Source organism: Mustela nigripes, chromosome 7 (assembly GCF_022355385.1).
Source record: "Mustela nigripes isolate SB6536 chromosome 7, MUSNIG.SB6536, whole genome shotgun sequence".
Classification (NCBI taxonomy): domain Eukaryota; kingdom Metazoa; phylum Chordata; class Mammalia; order Carnivora; family Mustelidae; genus Mustela; species Mustela nigripes.
In genome coordinates, this window is record NC_081563.1 from 76486701 (window position 1) to 76501838 (window position 15138).

General features: G+C 38.2%; 1 protein-coding gene across 3 annotated transcripts in view; it reads right to left on the reverse strand.

Annotated features, from left to right (window-relative positions):
• THADA (THADA armadillo repeat containing) overlaps nucleotides 1-15138 on the reverse strand; it is a 324408-nt gene that overhangs the window by 248592 nt on the left and 60678 nt on the right. The gene's annotated exons all lie outside the window — the stretch shown is intronic.

Here is a 15138-nt window from a genome sequence, read left to right on the forward strand (position 1 = left end):
GCAGAGAGAGATCACAAGTAGGCAGAGAGGCAGGCAGAGAGAGAGAGGAGGAAGCAGGCTCCCTGCTGAGCAGAGAGCCGGATGCGGGACTCGATCCCAGGACCCCGAGATCATGACCTGAGCCGAAGGCAGCGGCTTATCCCACTGAGCCACCCAGGTGCCCTGCAAAATAAGTTTTAATACCATGGCTTATGCCCACAGTCAAAATGTTCTGATCTTTTGACATTAATGAAATTCCTACAGATAATCTATCTACAAAACTCAAGATTTCTAACAAAGGAAATAAACTTTAATATAATTTATGTTCTACCTTTATAAAGATTATTTACATTCAAAGAAAACACATATTAAGGTGTATTTTTAAGGTATATTTTAATAATCATTTTCGTGTCTTTCAAAATGTGGTCTACCACAAAATTTTCAACCAAATCCAATGGAGAATTGATGAAGCAAGTTGGCATAAAGCTTTCGAGGTTATTTGGACATTACTGTTAGTGAGATTCTGTTCTATTATACTGTTACTCTAGAGTGCTTAAGAAAATTTTATTTAGGGAGCCTGGGTGGCTCATTGGTTTAAGCCTCTGCCTTCGGCTCAGGTCATGATCTCGGGGTCCTGGGATCGAGCCCCACATCGGGCTCTCTGCTCAGCAGGGAGCCTGCTTCCCCCCCTCTCTCTGCCTGCCTCTCTGCCTACTTGTGATCTCTCTATCAAATAAATAAATAAAAATCTTTTTTAAAAAAAGAAAATTTTATTTAAAAAGCTTATTTTTAAGATTTTATTTATTTGAGAGAGCGAGAGAAAGAGAATGGGCACATGAGTAGGGGGAGGGGCAGAGGGAGAAGCAGACTCCCCACTAAGCAGGGAGCCCAACCAGACTCAATCCCAGGGCCCGGAGATCATGACCTGAGCAGAAGTAAGACGCTTAACTGACTTGAGCCACCCAGGTGCCCCCCAAATTTTTTAACCTTATACTTTATCAGATTATATAACATTTTCTTAAGAAATAGTACATTCAGTTGTAGACAATTATTTTAGGAGGATTGTAGCTGGATTTAACTAAAAACACATGAAAATAAAGGGATGAAGTCCAAAGAAAAAATATTTTTTACACTGAGGAAGACATTCTGTAGAAAGATAACCTACTTCTTTTTTTTCCCCCAAAGGTTTTATTTATTTATTTGAGAGAGAGAAATAGCAAGAGAGAGAAGTAGGAAGAGGCAGGTAGGAAATGGAAGAAGCAGGACCCTGGGATCATGACCTGAACCAAAGGCAAATGCTTAACTGACTGAGCCACCCAAATGCTCCAAGATAACTGATTTCTAATTTGCAGTAAGAATTGACCTCTTAGAGTCACATGTGGGATGTTTTTTCTTTAGTCTGATCTCAGATCGACAACTTTAGTTTCTAATTAACTATTTCAAACAGCAACTCAAATTTAGTTGTTTAGGTCTTGCATAAAACAAAATATGTGTAAATAATACTACTCTAAAGCAGAAGTTTTTTAAAAAGGTTTTTAAAAGTTTAACATGGGGCTAAAAATGTACTAGAGATTATAGGACACCAAGGATGTGTATTTATAGGATGTGTCAGGGGCATTATGAACATGGAAGCAATGTCCATATTGTTTAGAGACGCATACTGAAGTACACAGGTGTAAAAATAACAAATCAGAAATGTACTTTTTAATACTTCAGCAGTCCCTAATGAAAGGTACAGATGAAGCAAGAGTAGCAAAACTCTGATAAATGTTGAATATGGGTGATGGGTAAAGGCAGTTCATTTCATTATGCTCTCCAGTTTTATAAACATATGCCTGAAATTTTTATATGCTTTATATGTTTATATATTATATGTTTAAAATTCACATATGAAACTCCTCATAATAAAAATAATCCATTCGTGTAATGTTTGAAATTTTCATAATAAAAGTAACCCTCCCACACTTTTATAAGAACTGAAGTTACTTCCCATCACTGGATTTATATCTTTTAAAAATTAAGAAAAGGGGTGCCTGGGTGGCTCAGTGGGTTAAAGCCTCTGCCTTCAGCTCAGGTCATGATCCCAGGATCCTGGAATCGAGCCCCACATTGGGCTCTCTGCTCAGCAGGGAGCCTGCTTCCTCCTCTTTCTCTGCCTGCCTCTCTGCCTGCTTGTGATCTCTGTCAAGTAAATAAATAAAATCTTTTAAAAATAATTAAGATAAATGCCTTTAATTTCATGGCATCATTTTCTAGTTTATTATTAACAATGCCAGCTTGATATAATCCTCCCACAGTTACCCAATCAAACACTTAAATCCAAACTTCCCAGAGATGTTAAGTGCTAATGATACAGTTACAGATTATGGTCTTCCTTTGCTCATTCTTCACAGTTTTTTAAGTATGTTTGGATTAATTTACTCCACAGTGGGTGAGCAGGGAAGAGGAAAAAAAAAATTGAAGCAAAAGTCATCTTTTGTGGTCTAATCATCCAAAAAAACTGGAGTCACAGAGGTGAATACAGTAAAAACTACTTGACCTAAGATTACATGTAGATTTCATTTAGTTCTCTTCCCCATCACAGTGCAATGTAGGACTTGCTTATAAATGGCGATGTAGGACTTGCTCATAAAAAATGCTACAGTCTAAGGTCAAGTCTCCTGTAGGGACTCACTATAAAATAATTGAGGAAAAGGAACTGTAAGAGATAAGAGGTATTTTCCTATTTCCTTATTTTCCTTTCAAGTGTACTGAAATACAAGAATGATAAATATTAACTTGTAATGTTCCTCAGCACCGTCCATGCACCTCTCTTGAGCCTCCCTGACCTGGCATACAGAGGTTCTAGCAAAACCAACCAATTTGAAAAGGGCAGGCAGGTCCGAGACAAGAGCAGGCCACCTCACCATGCATCATCCCTCCTTGCCTGAATTTAGAAGGGCTCGAGACTGTTAACAATCTTGATCTAATTCCTTTTCCATCTTAATCAAATATTCCAGCTTGATTCTAACCTTAAAAAATTTTCCACATGTCTATAGACTTTCTGTTATAGTGAGGTTGTGCACTTTGCTGATTCCCATTCTAACATACATGCCACACACACAGACACACATGCACATATACGTACTCTCTCCATATTCCCAAATAAGCATTTGTTTATGATTTCCACACTTTTCCTAGTCATACAAATTAGTAAAACGTCCTCTAAACGTTACATCTCACAAGACCCTTTCCTTTCTCAAAGTTTTTACGGTACGAGGAACTGCTAGGCACAAAGTGTACAGGAGGTCAGTACGGTGCCACGGACAGGGTGGACTCTAGGCTGGGCTTGGAGGAGGTGCAGGCAGAATGGTGGAAGGCCCATACGTGTGGGCTTGAGGGAGCAAGAGATGAGATGACTGAGGAAATAGTTTAAGGCCCCAGGGGCAATTCCCTAATTTAGATTCTTGGCTATTATAATTATAAACAGTAAACCAGGCCTATTGATTCCCTTGAGTGGCACATACTAAGACTAAATGCTCCTTGTTAATTTGGGGAATTTGAAAATAAAGGTTAAAGAATATTCAATGAGGTAAAGGCTGGCAAAGTGCCCTCCCCAGCCCTCTCTGGCCCACTGCCAAGGATCCAGGAACCTCAGGAGCTCTGGGAAATGTTCAAGGCACTAGCTCCTCCCATCTGTCCACACGGTCCTCTGCTCTGGAATTCCCCAGGATCACACTGGCTTTTCTGTAGAACGCTTCAGTTGTCTGGTTTTCAATATGGACTTTGCACTGGACCTTATTTCTCTGATTCTCTAGCTTCCTAGCTCTGTATCTCTCCCAGGCTAGTCCTGCCCCCATAGGCACACAAGAAAATTAGTCCAATAATAGAATTCCTACTCTTCTTAATAAAATGAAACATGCTATATTTTAAACAAAATAAACTTAGAAGTGTTGTTTAAATTATCACACTCAAAATATATTTGCCTGCCACGAAGGAAAGAAAAATAAACATGTATTGAATGTCTATTATACATCAGATACAACACTAGACTTTTCACATCTTATCTTACTTTGCAACAAACAAGTCTATGAAAGGTGGGAGAGCACATGATAGTGCTTAGGAGGAAAGACTAGAGAACTGAGTTATTTAGTTTAGAATCCTTGCTCTGTCACCTATTTGTAGTGTGATCTAGGACAAGTTAAGAAACCTCCCCATTTGTCCCTTTCCTCCTCTACGAAATCAAAGTGTTGGGGGGGATTAAATGAGTTTGTCCTGATTAAGTGTTTAATGTGTTCTTAAACAGGTTGTTTTCTAAAATTATTATCTACTATTGGGGCACCTGGCTGGCTCAGTCAGCAGAGCATGTGACTCTTGATCTTGGGGTTGTAAGTTCGAGTCCCACTTGGGATGTGAAGATTACTTTAAAAAAGTAAAATCTTTAAAAAATAAAAGTATTATCTATTAGTATAAGAAAAGCAAGCTTTAAAGAGTTTCAACTGAACAGAGAAAGATGGAACAGGTGGTTTACAGACAAGCCATACCCCAACACATATTAATAATAACCAAAATATGCAAATAGAATCCACAAACCAAGTGAGCTCAAAAACAAGATAATTATCTGGTAAAACAGAATAGAAACGCAAAGTAGCAAGAGTGCTGAGACCAGAGATCTGCTGGGTTATAGCTCCAGAAGCAGCAATGATGGCTAGGAAATCAGTTCCTGATGAGTAACTCACCTCACTCCCAGGAAACAGGAAATTTCAGGGGCTTCCTCTCCCATGAAAGGAAGTTGGAAAGGGGCTACTGCCAGAGCTGCAGCAGTAGGAAAAGTCATGGGCCCAGAGAAACCCCAAATCAGGCTGACTACTAACTTAGTGATCAGATCTGTAATACCCCCAGTATTACTTTGGGTGGGAGACCCAAAATGCCACTTATCTAATCTAGTTTCTCTGATAGAGAGGAATGAGCCAAAGAAGAATAAATAGAAACAAAAAAGACTCCTAATCATATAGTCAGCAAATGAAAACTCAAAACACAGAGATGTTTTCTATTTAGAAAAGCTATCTTAAAAAGCAATCATTTGACAATAAAGTCATTTATATGAAACTTAATTTTATGAAGCAGTGTGACAAAGACCTTAAAATAACTGTTTAGAATACTCAAGAGATAAGGAATAACTTCTATTTAAAAAGAGGAAGAAATCATGAAAAACAGCATTGGGGGATGCCTGAGTGGCTCAGTTGGTTAAGCATCTGACTCTTGATTTCAGTTCAAGTAATGATCTCAGGGTCGAGAGATGGAGCCCAGAGTCAGACTCAGTGCAGAGACTGCTCGAGATTCTCTCTTCCTTTCTTCTGCCCCTCCTCCAACTCACATCTGTGCACTAAATAAATATATAAATCTCTCTCTAAATAAATAAAATCTTGGGGCACCTGGGTGGCTCAGTGGGTTAAGCCTCTGCCTTCAGCTCAGGTCATAATCCCAGGGTCCTGGGATCGAGCCCCGAATCGGGCTCTCTGCTCAGTGGGGAGCCTGCTTCCCTGCCTCTCTGCCTACTTATGATCTCTGTCTGTCAAATAAATAAATACAATCTTAAAATTAATTAATTAATTAATTAAAGTCTTAAAAAAAAAGAAAACAAAGATAATAATGGAAACACTAGAAATAAAAATGTACTTTCAAAAATTTTTAAAAAGTAACAGATGAGATGAATTCTAGAGCATTAGAGTCTCAGACAACAGTTTTCTGGGAAATGTACCCAAAACAATACATAGAAAGAACACAAAAACACAAAGTATATACATGCACACATGTATCTGTGTGTGTATGTGTGCACATACATACATACAAAAAATTGAGAGAAACCAATATAATCTAAGAGGAGTTACATAAAGCAGGAATAAAATGTCTAGGAGAAAAATCTCAAAGACATATCTAGACAGTTTCCAGAACTGAAGAAAGTCACAAGGCCTCAGATTCAACGTGTATTCCAAGTATCCACTCCAAATAAATAAACCCATACCTAGGCATATCACAGTGAAATTGTGATTAAGAGAAAACCTTAATAGACACAGGAGATGAAAGAAAAAACAAATTACCTTAGAAAGGAAACCAATTATAACAAAGGCAAGTTTCTCACTTGCAATAATAAAAAACACAGGATCTTCAAAGCACTGAGGGAAAATAACTGTTAGCCAGAATTCTATATCCAGTTAAACTACATTCAAAAGTGGAGGTAAGATAAAAACAACTTGAGACAAACAGTAAGTTGGCCTCCCAAAGATCTCATGAAAAGAAACTCTAAAGAACATGCTTCTGCAAAGTTAAGTCAACCCAGAGCAATCTCAGTGTGGTATCTCTTAGACACCTCAAACTCAACATACCCCAGACTAAACTGATGGCCTTCCTCTAAAAATCTCCTCTGCCCACAGTCTTCCCCATCGTAGCATACAAAAGATACATCTTGGGCCAAAAATTTTGGAATTGTCCTTTCTCTCAAATACCACAATCAGTCAACATACCTGTCTGTTCTACCTTCAAATTACCTCCAGCTTCAGATCACTGTTTACTATCTCCACCACTCTTCAAGCCATCATCTCTTTCCTGAATTGCAATAATATTGTAACCTCCTAACCGGTCTCTCTGCTTTTACTATTATAGACTATTCTCAACAGAGCAGTCAAGGTAATCTTTTTATTTATTTATTTATTAAAGATTTTATCCATTTATTTAACAGAGCACAAGAGCAGGGGGAGCAGCACAGAGGGAGGGAGAAGCAGGCTCCTCACTGAGCAGGGAGCCTGATGTGGGACTCGATCCCAGGACAGAGGGAGAATGACCTGAGCCAAAGGCAGACCCTTAACCCCTTAACTGACTGAACCACCCAGGCACCCTTAAAGTAATCCTTTTAAAAGGCTAGATCATAACATTCCTCTATTCACAAACCCTCCAATGGCTCCCTGTCTTACTCAGAATAAAAGCAAAAGTCTTCATTGCATCTTATAGTATCTAGTCCTCATCAAGTCCCCATCAAGGCCTTTCAAGACCTTGGCACCTGGACTTCTCTCTACCTGAAACAGTCTTACTCCAGGAATACAACTGTTGATTATAGTGTTCACTAGACTTACCAATATGTTCAAATCTTTAAAGATAGTTTTTTAAACTCAAGTTTTAAAAAAGAGAAATTGAGTAATTTCCCCAACATTTTAAAGTTTGTGAATGACAGAGGGAGAATTAAAATGTAGACTAACACCATAGCTCTTGCTTAAGAAAAAGGCATTATTTAAAGGTGCTTGTCCTAGTTTCTGTTCCACATCTGGCCTGATCTGCTCATCATAGATATATTATCAATTCTATTCTTTGCTTCAGTGGACTTCATTCATTCATTTGGAAAAAAAAAAAAAAAGAAGATCTATTAACTATCTAGTAGTTTGCTTGGCACCCTAGGAAATGGAGAAAGAATAAAAATTCCAAATAACACATAATTCAGAAAGCAAGTTACTGTGGCTTGGGAATGTATTACCAGAGTATATTGGTTTTAAGAAATTTACCTTCCTAATCATTTTATTCAGGTTATTCTTCAGATTGATTTCGATCCCTGACTATATACCAGGGTAGGAGTTAGAGTAGCTTTTAAACAAATTGAGTGATGTGGATGGAAAGCTAGTTGGAGAATTAAAACATCCCACAAAAATGGAACTAGAGGGTATCATGCTTAGCGAAATAAGTCAAGCGGAGAAAGACAACTATCATATGATCTCCCTGATATGAGGAAGTGGAGATGCTACAGGGGGGCTTAAGGGGGTAGGAAAAGAATAAATGAAACAAGATGGGATTGGGAGGGAGACAAACCATAAGTGACTCTTAATCTCACAAAACAAACTGAGGGTTGCTGGGCAGAAGGGGGCTGGGGGAAGGGGGGGGGGGGGTATGGACATTGGGGAGGGTATGTGCTATGGTGAGTGCTGTGAAGTGTGTAAACCTGGTGATTCACATATCTGTACCCCGGGGGATAAAAATATATGTTTATAAAAAATAAAAAATTTAATTTAAAAAAAATCCCACAAAAAAACCACTCAGCAGATAACTGTCTACTTGTAACTGACTTGATGTGAACTGTGTCTCATTCATTCTAGAAGTATTCCAACCCTTGACCAACTGGGAACATTTATGACTGTTAATAAACTTTCCTGTATTAATTGAATGACTCACCACTGGCCTAAAGAAATTATTTCGCCTCCAAACACAAAGCAACTAATTTCACTTTTTATTTTATTTTACTTTATTTATTTATTTATCTATTTGCTTGACACAGAGAGAGAAACCACAAGCAGGGGGAGGGCAGGCAAAGGGAGAGGAAGAAGCAGGCTTCCAGTTGAACAGAGAGACTGATACGAGGCTCAATCCCAGGACCCAGAATAGTGACCTAAGCTGAAGGCAGACGCTTTACCACTGAGTCATCCAGGTGCCTTAATTTCACATTTTAAATGCAAAGTACATTTAAATCCAATATACAAAACACAATTCCCAGAAAATTATCAAAACTAAATTGCCAGGAAACTAATTATGTGTAACTCAACTGAGTAAATATTAAGCCTTTGACAATATCTTCATTTCCCAAATAATAGTTTATTTACTAAGCTGTTACCACTAAGGGTACAAGAAGGAAGAAAATCGTTTTCTTTTCCCATAAATACAGACTCATTTTGCCAGGTGTAACAGCAAATCCAAATGAAAATTCATTCAATTAAATAAGTTACTGGGTTGAGAAAAACGAGTACCAATGAAAGTAAAGCTATTTATTCGTTGACTCTTAAACTTTTACCCTACCATGTTCCTTATATCACTTACCTTATTTTTCATTTGCTAGTAATTTCAGTAAGTCTAAATAATGCAAAAAAAAAAAAAATTTGTTTTGAGGGTCAGAACCAGAATCTTTCCCCAATCCTGATGCAAAACCAATGATGCACGTTTACTCAAACTCAACACCATCAGTCATCACCATCATCACCTGGGTGAAAACAGCGATGAATAGTAATTTAAAAAATAAATAAATAACACTCTTGGCCTGGCTGTTGAGGATAGCACACTCAGAACCCTAAAACATTGCGTATCACATCAGAGTATATGACACACAAGCAACCAAGAGGGGATAATTGGTACTGATCTGATATCCAAAGCAAAGACATAAGACTTTGCTTCTTTCATACAGATAAAAACAGAGGAAACTGAAAAACATTTTACCCAGTAAAATAAACAAAGTGCAAGAAAGTAGAAGAAAGATAATCTAGTAATTTAAGAATCATCTCTAAACATCTACCATATTAATGCTGTTATGAGGAATTCCAGTTCTCTCAGTCATCCAAGCTCAAAGTCTTATAAAGCAAAGCTTTAGTTGCCTACAACATAAAAAAAACAAGCCAGACTATTGTCTTTGAACGGGAGCGGGGTGTCTATACCCTTATCCGTGGGGCACCATACCGTTTTGAAGAGAAAAATTTAGAAGAGAAAAATTACCCACAATGTAACAAGCTTTCACAAGCTACATGCTTTAAATATTCCACGCCCTAACCGAAAATCATCTGATAATAGTGAGCAAAAGATTCCAAGTACCGGTAAGGCAAGAGTCAAGAGGAGAATAAAAACAGTGTGGAGGGATACAGTCCACTTTCTGGGAACAAAACTTTACCTCCATTTATTTTACAAATTCATATAGTTTCTCAGATGTCCTATCTAGCTCCTCTGCCCCTCTTCTATATAACTCTATAACACACATATATGTACCTTATTTGCTGATGATCTTAAAACTATTTACTGGGATCCATTCATTGTTAATGTTCATAGAGTTCTCAAAATACCTTTTGTTTTTACATTCATTTGGTTGGAGACTCTCAGGAAAAAAATATCCAGGGAGTAGAAAATCCAGAATCCTTATCCCAGGACTCTCCAAGTCCTACATATTTGGAGAATCTCATTTGGCTTCACCTTACTGCTTAGAAAGCTTCCCAGAAAAAGGTGCTGTTGCTTCAAGCCTTGGCTTACTTTAGCATAAAGGAAGGAGAGATTTTTTTTTCCTTACCACCAAACTTTATCACATCAAACTACATATCACTATATGATAATTTCTTATTATTTTCTAAACGTCCCGTAGAAACATGCAGTTATATAAACTCCATGATCCAGAGACATGTTCTGTCCTATCCACTTCCCTCTTCCCAGCACCTTGTAACAGGGCCTGCCACACAATCAGGAGCTCAACAACTACCTGTTGAATAAATGAGCATTCCCTAACTTAGCAACTCTGCTAAGAGTGCCATTCTAAAAAACAAAAACAAACAAACAAAAAAACCAGCTTGACAAAGAGGGGTATGATAACTGGAAAAGAAAGTATGAACAAAAGTGCTTTCTAATGACAACAGGTGCCACCATTAGAGCCAGCAGGTGGCATTAATTATTCCTCCCATCCCCTTGGACAGAAAGCCCAGGAAGTGTAAAGTTTTCTTGGTCCTGTCATTTCCACCTTGTAAATTACCTTACTTTCCTAATTCCAAAGATTAGAATGCTGGGCTCAAAGTTCCTCTAAGAACAAGAACCATTTCTTACCACTATTTTTTCTATGAGGCCTACCGATCACAATTTCTTATACATAACAGGTGATCAATAAGCTTTTGTTGAACTGTTAATCTCTGAAGCAGTAGGAAGTTTCAAAAAACACTGGATTCTGGTGCCAGCTTGGTTACTAACTAGTTGTGCGGCTACAGAAAAATCACTTGATTTCTTAGTGCCTAAGAAGGAAAATAAAATAATTACAAAACTGCTTTGAAATTCAATGAGACATTATTACCTGGGTTACTGTTCTAAATAAAGAACACGGAGACCTTAAATTACATAAGTACCCAAAGCTCCTGATAAGAACATCTCCACAAAACAATGAGCCCATCATGGCCTTAGTCTTTTGTTCAGGTCCTCACATGCCCCTCTTAGTGCTACAGAGTTAAATGTTTCAAATTCAGATCCTAGTAATTTTCTCTAGGTTCACAGCAGCTCTCTGGCCTATCAGCTCATACTCTCCATGGTCAGTCAGAGCATTTCTAACATAGCATCTGGCACACAGGAGATGTTCAAGAAATCTTGCATTGAATGATTAAACAAGAACAGCTAGTGTGGGTGATGGGGGCTGCACAGTAGCTGTGCCTTTGGTTAGGCAGATAATTGGAAACAAAACAAAATAAACGGGTGTATTAAAGGAGGGCTGGAACTTTAAGGCTTCTCAACGGTGAAGCCACTGTGCCTATAAAAACACAATAGCCTAATCTAGCGTTCTGACAAGTCAGTGAACCTTCTGTCTCCTCCCCAGCAAGGAAAGATTACTTTTTAAGGAAGTGATTTCAAAACTCCTCTGAGTTGCTGGTCCTTATGATAATGAAGGAATTAAGAGGTAAAAATGGAACCCTGCAAGGCTCCCAAGAACAATGCAGCCACTCTGGTTGGTTGTTTTGGTTCCTCATCACACCATCCAGAGGTCAGCAAGGAAAAGGGAAAGGTTCCTGAGTGGAGCAGTCCTTGGTTCTCTCTGCCAATTCTGTGTGGTCACCAACCTAGGCCATGGGGAATTCCAACCCTGCCAGTGCTAGTGAGGGCCACGCCACTAAACGAGCAGACATCCTCCTTGTCTGAAGGACTGGTTGTTTTCCCTCACTCCCATGTCAACCTAATACAAAATCTACCGTGTCTTTAGTCTCCGAGGACATCATACAAATTATAAATTTCTTACATGGGATTCAAGGTTCTTCATAAGAAACTCTCACTAAAAGTTATTAATCCACAAAATACTCCTAAGAGATGGTTTATCAGTTCTAAAGGAAGTTTACTAAAAATGATCCAGCTCCCCTCAATCTTTCATGCACCCAATCCCCAGGTTTTCTCAGCCAGAGACGCGAAAGCAGCCATGTACGATGAGCAGGAGGCTCAGAGCTGAAAGAGGCCCAGGGAGCTGAACCCACTCCCTTCCTCAGAGAGGCAGCAGCACCCAGAAGCTTAAATGGCTTTCCTCTTGTTAATAAGGCTGGTAGACCGAGCTCAGCTCTACTTCATACCTCAGTATCCTTTCCTCTAAACACTGAGGGAGGTGATGGTGGGTGAGGGTGGGGAGTGGGAGGAATCAGACCATTCTGACTCTCCTGTTCAACAGTCAAAAAAAAAGGCTGACTTGGGTGGGGGTGTTTTTTGGTTTTTGTCTTTCCCTGTTAAGTGCTACAGCTTGAATCTCTGCTAAAATAACAGAAATTAACTGCAGACCATTGCTGTTGTTCAGGCCTTTGTGTTGTCTAGAGCAAATCCCTGGAGCAAATTACTGTTTCATAAGCAGATTAGTCCACTTTCTAGCCACAAAGTTATCTCCCTCATAGTGGGTAAGTATTCTAAGATAAGCGGAAAAACCCGCAGACTGAAATCAAATTACATCTGCTGTATACCCAACTAATTGGTCATTAGACTATTTTGTGCCAGTAAATCAGGTTCCCTGACTACAAAGTGGCTTTCCAGTGGCTTCGTCCATCCACCTAAGTGTGGTCACACAGGGCTATTTTTTTGTTGAGTTCTGATTAGTTTTATTACTATTGTTTATTGAGAAATGTTATCTTCATTTCCTCCAACTCTTTCAGTATGGTTACTTTTCCTAACTTAGAGATTTTCCCAATCTCCCAATTATTTCATAAACTACAGTCTCCACTCCATTCATTCTCTGGTCAAGTATTATGTTTATTTTTTCAAGGTTCATGTTGATTATTTCAATTAAACTAAACAGTGACAGATGTGCGTGAAGACTGGGTGCATGCGCATGCACATTTTAAAAAGGTAACATGACCCTGAAGCATGGAGAAATTTTAAGCCTGAAAAATGATTTGCCCAAATGAGAGCCAGTGACAAAGCGGCATATCAGCAGAAGTCATCTTCACTCCCTCTCCACCATCAAATACTGTGTAGGTTTATTGCAGGCTCAAACATCAGGGGGCTATTCTGAAGCCTGAGCTGCAGGCACAGGCAGTAACAACAATGACCAAATCTAAATTGAATTGCCAAAAGAAGGCCATAGGGAAAGGGCAAAATACAGTGGATTTTAAAAAGTAGTTAAAAGGGCAGATTAGATGGTTGGGTCTCTCAGTATTTAATATAACCATTCCCTGTGCTCAAGGAGAAAAATTAATATTGAAAACTTTGGGACTTTGCTAGCAGAACTGACATAGTGGTTGATCACGGAGAACAAGAGTCCTCTGGTATTGTCTAAATGACTCAGTCTTACTATGAGAACTTTAAAAGTAAGTATTCAAAGTTCAGGAAAGAAAAGTAATACCTGACTCAACTATGCAGTGGGCTTAAAAATAACAATTTAGGGGCCAGAAACCAACAACACCAAGACTCAGAATTTAATATTACAACATTCTAGTTTTCCACAAATCCTTTCAATCTGCTACAGAAATGGGGAATTCTTTTTTTTTAAAGATTTTATTTATTTGACAGACAGAGATCACAAGTAGATGGAGAGGCAGGCAGAGAGAGAGAGGGAAGCAGGCTCCCTGCTGAGCAGAGAGGCCAATGCGGGACTCGATCCCAGGACCCTGAGATTATGACCCGAGCCGAAGGCAGCGGCTTAACCCACTGTGCCACGCAGGCGCCCCAGAAATGGGGAATTTAAAGGATTTCCTCTATGGCTTCCCGGAGTGGATCATCAGTTATTCTTTATTTAATTATTAAGGTTTTAAATAAAATTCACAGGACACTCAGAAATAAAAGTGTCTTATTAGACACATTTGCCAAAGCAGGCAGGAATAAAGGTTTAGACAAGATTGTATTTTATATTATTAAGAGTTGAATGACTTTTTCCCCAAATCTCATACATTACATTCCACACTTATTTCTTGCTCAATCGCACATTCTTTAGAGACTTGGTCTTTCATTCTCTAATAAAGCAGAGGAAATTATTTTTTCATTATTGTAATTCAATTGTTCATAAGAAGTCTTCTATTGAATTTAGATTGTAGTGGCTGTAATTAACTGATGAAATTTTCAATACATATTTAAACTACTTCTGTCTACCATCACTGTTGACATCCACGAGTCAGCACTAGCATTTTAGGACAAAAACTGCTAAATGTCAGCAATTCATTTTTTCAGGTCAATAACTGAAAATGATTCTACTTATTGCAATCAATAGCTGAGATTAAGTTATATTTCAATAAGCAGAAAAATTCAAATAGATGCAGAATAAGACAGTATTATGCATTCACGAACCTCCCTTCTACATTTAGAACTGAAATCAACAATTTAGTCCCCTTATAGTTAAGATTAATTCATGGTTGTACAAATGAAAGCTAGAGTCTCTGGCCTAACACCCTACTTTTAAGATTCTGTTGCTTTTCACTGAAAGAACAACTTAAAATACTAGGGTCATCAAGGGTAAACAAGCAAATATAAATTTCACCAGAAACCTGAGTTTTGAATTATGACTTCAAAGTACCTAATCACTTCAATCAAATGCTTAGGCACGTACTTGTGTTTTTTGAAGAGAGTATGCATGTTTCATCAAATCTAGATAAAAAGCACCATATAAGAAAATCGTATTTTGAAAAACTAACTCAACATACTATGCGTGTGTGTGTGTGTGTTTGTACGTAAGTGTCGCTTTCAAAAAATGCCCAGAAAAAAGAACAGCATCTCCCACTTCTATTTATTCTTAGGTGATTGTTTAATAGCAAAGTTAGTTTACATTTGAAGACATTTTGAATAATCTTATTAAAAACCAATTCTAACAATTTGGCTCATGTTTAACTCTTCAGTTATTTATCCATTAATCTCTTTAAGTGCCTCCTTCCCTAGCACAGCTGTAATTCAAGGGGTAGCCAGCAGTTGGCCTCCATTTCAGTGGATTTTCATGAAAGCCCAGATTTCTTTCTGCAAACTTTTTAAAAAGTTGTATGAAAAATAACTTTTTCATAACTTAAGGGCTTATAAAAAACTTTCAAAAGGATCCAAAATAAACACATTTTCTATTAAAAATAAAAACCAAACAAAAGGAAGCCACACACATTGTAAAGAAGTTCTCTCCAAAACATTCTGTTCAGCAGATCTGAAATGTCTCCAAAGGGACAAGAACCACTTGGTTTGGAAGCAACAAATGAG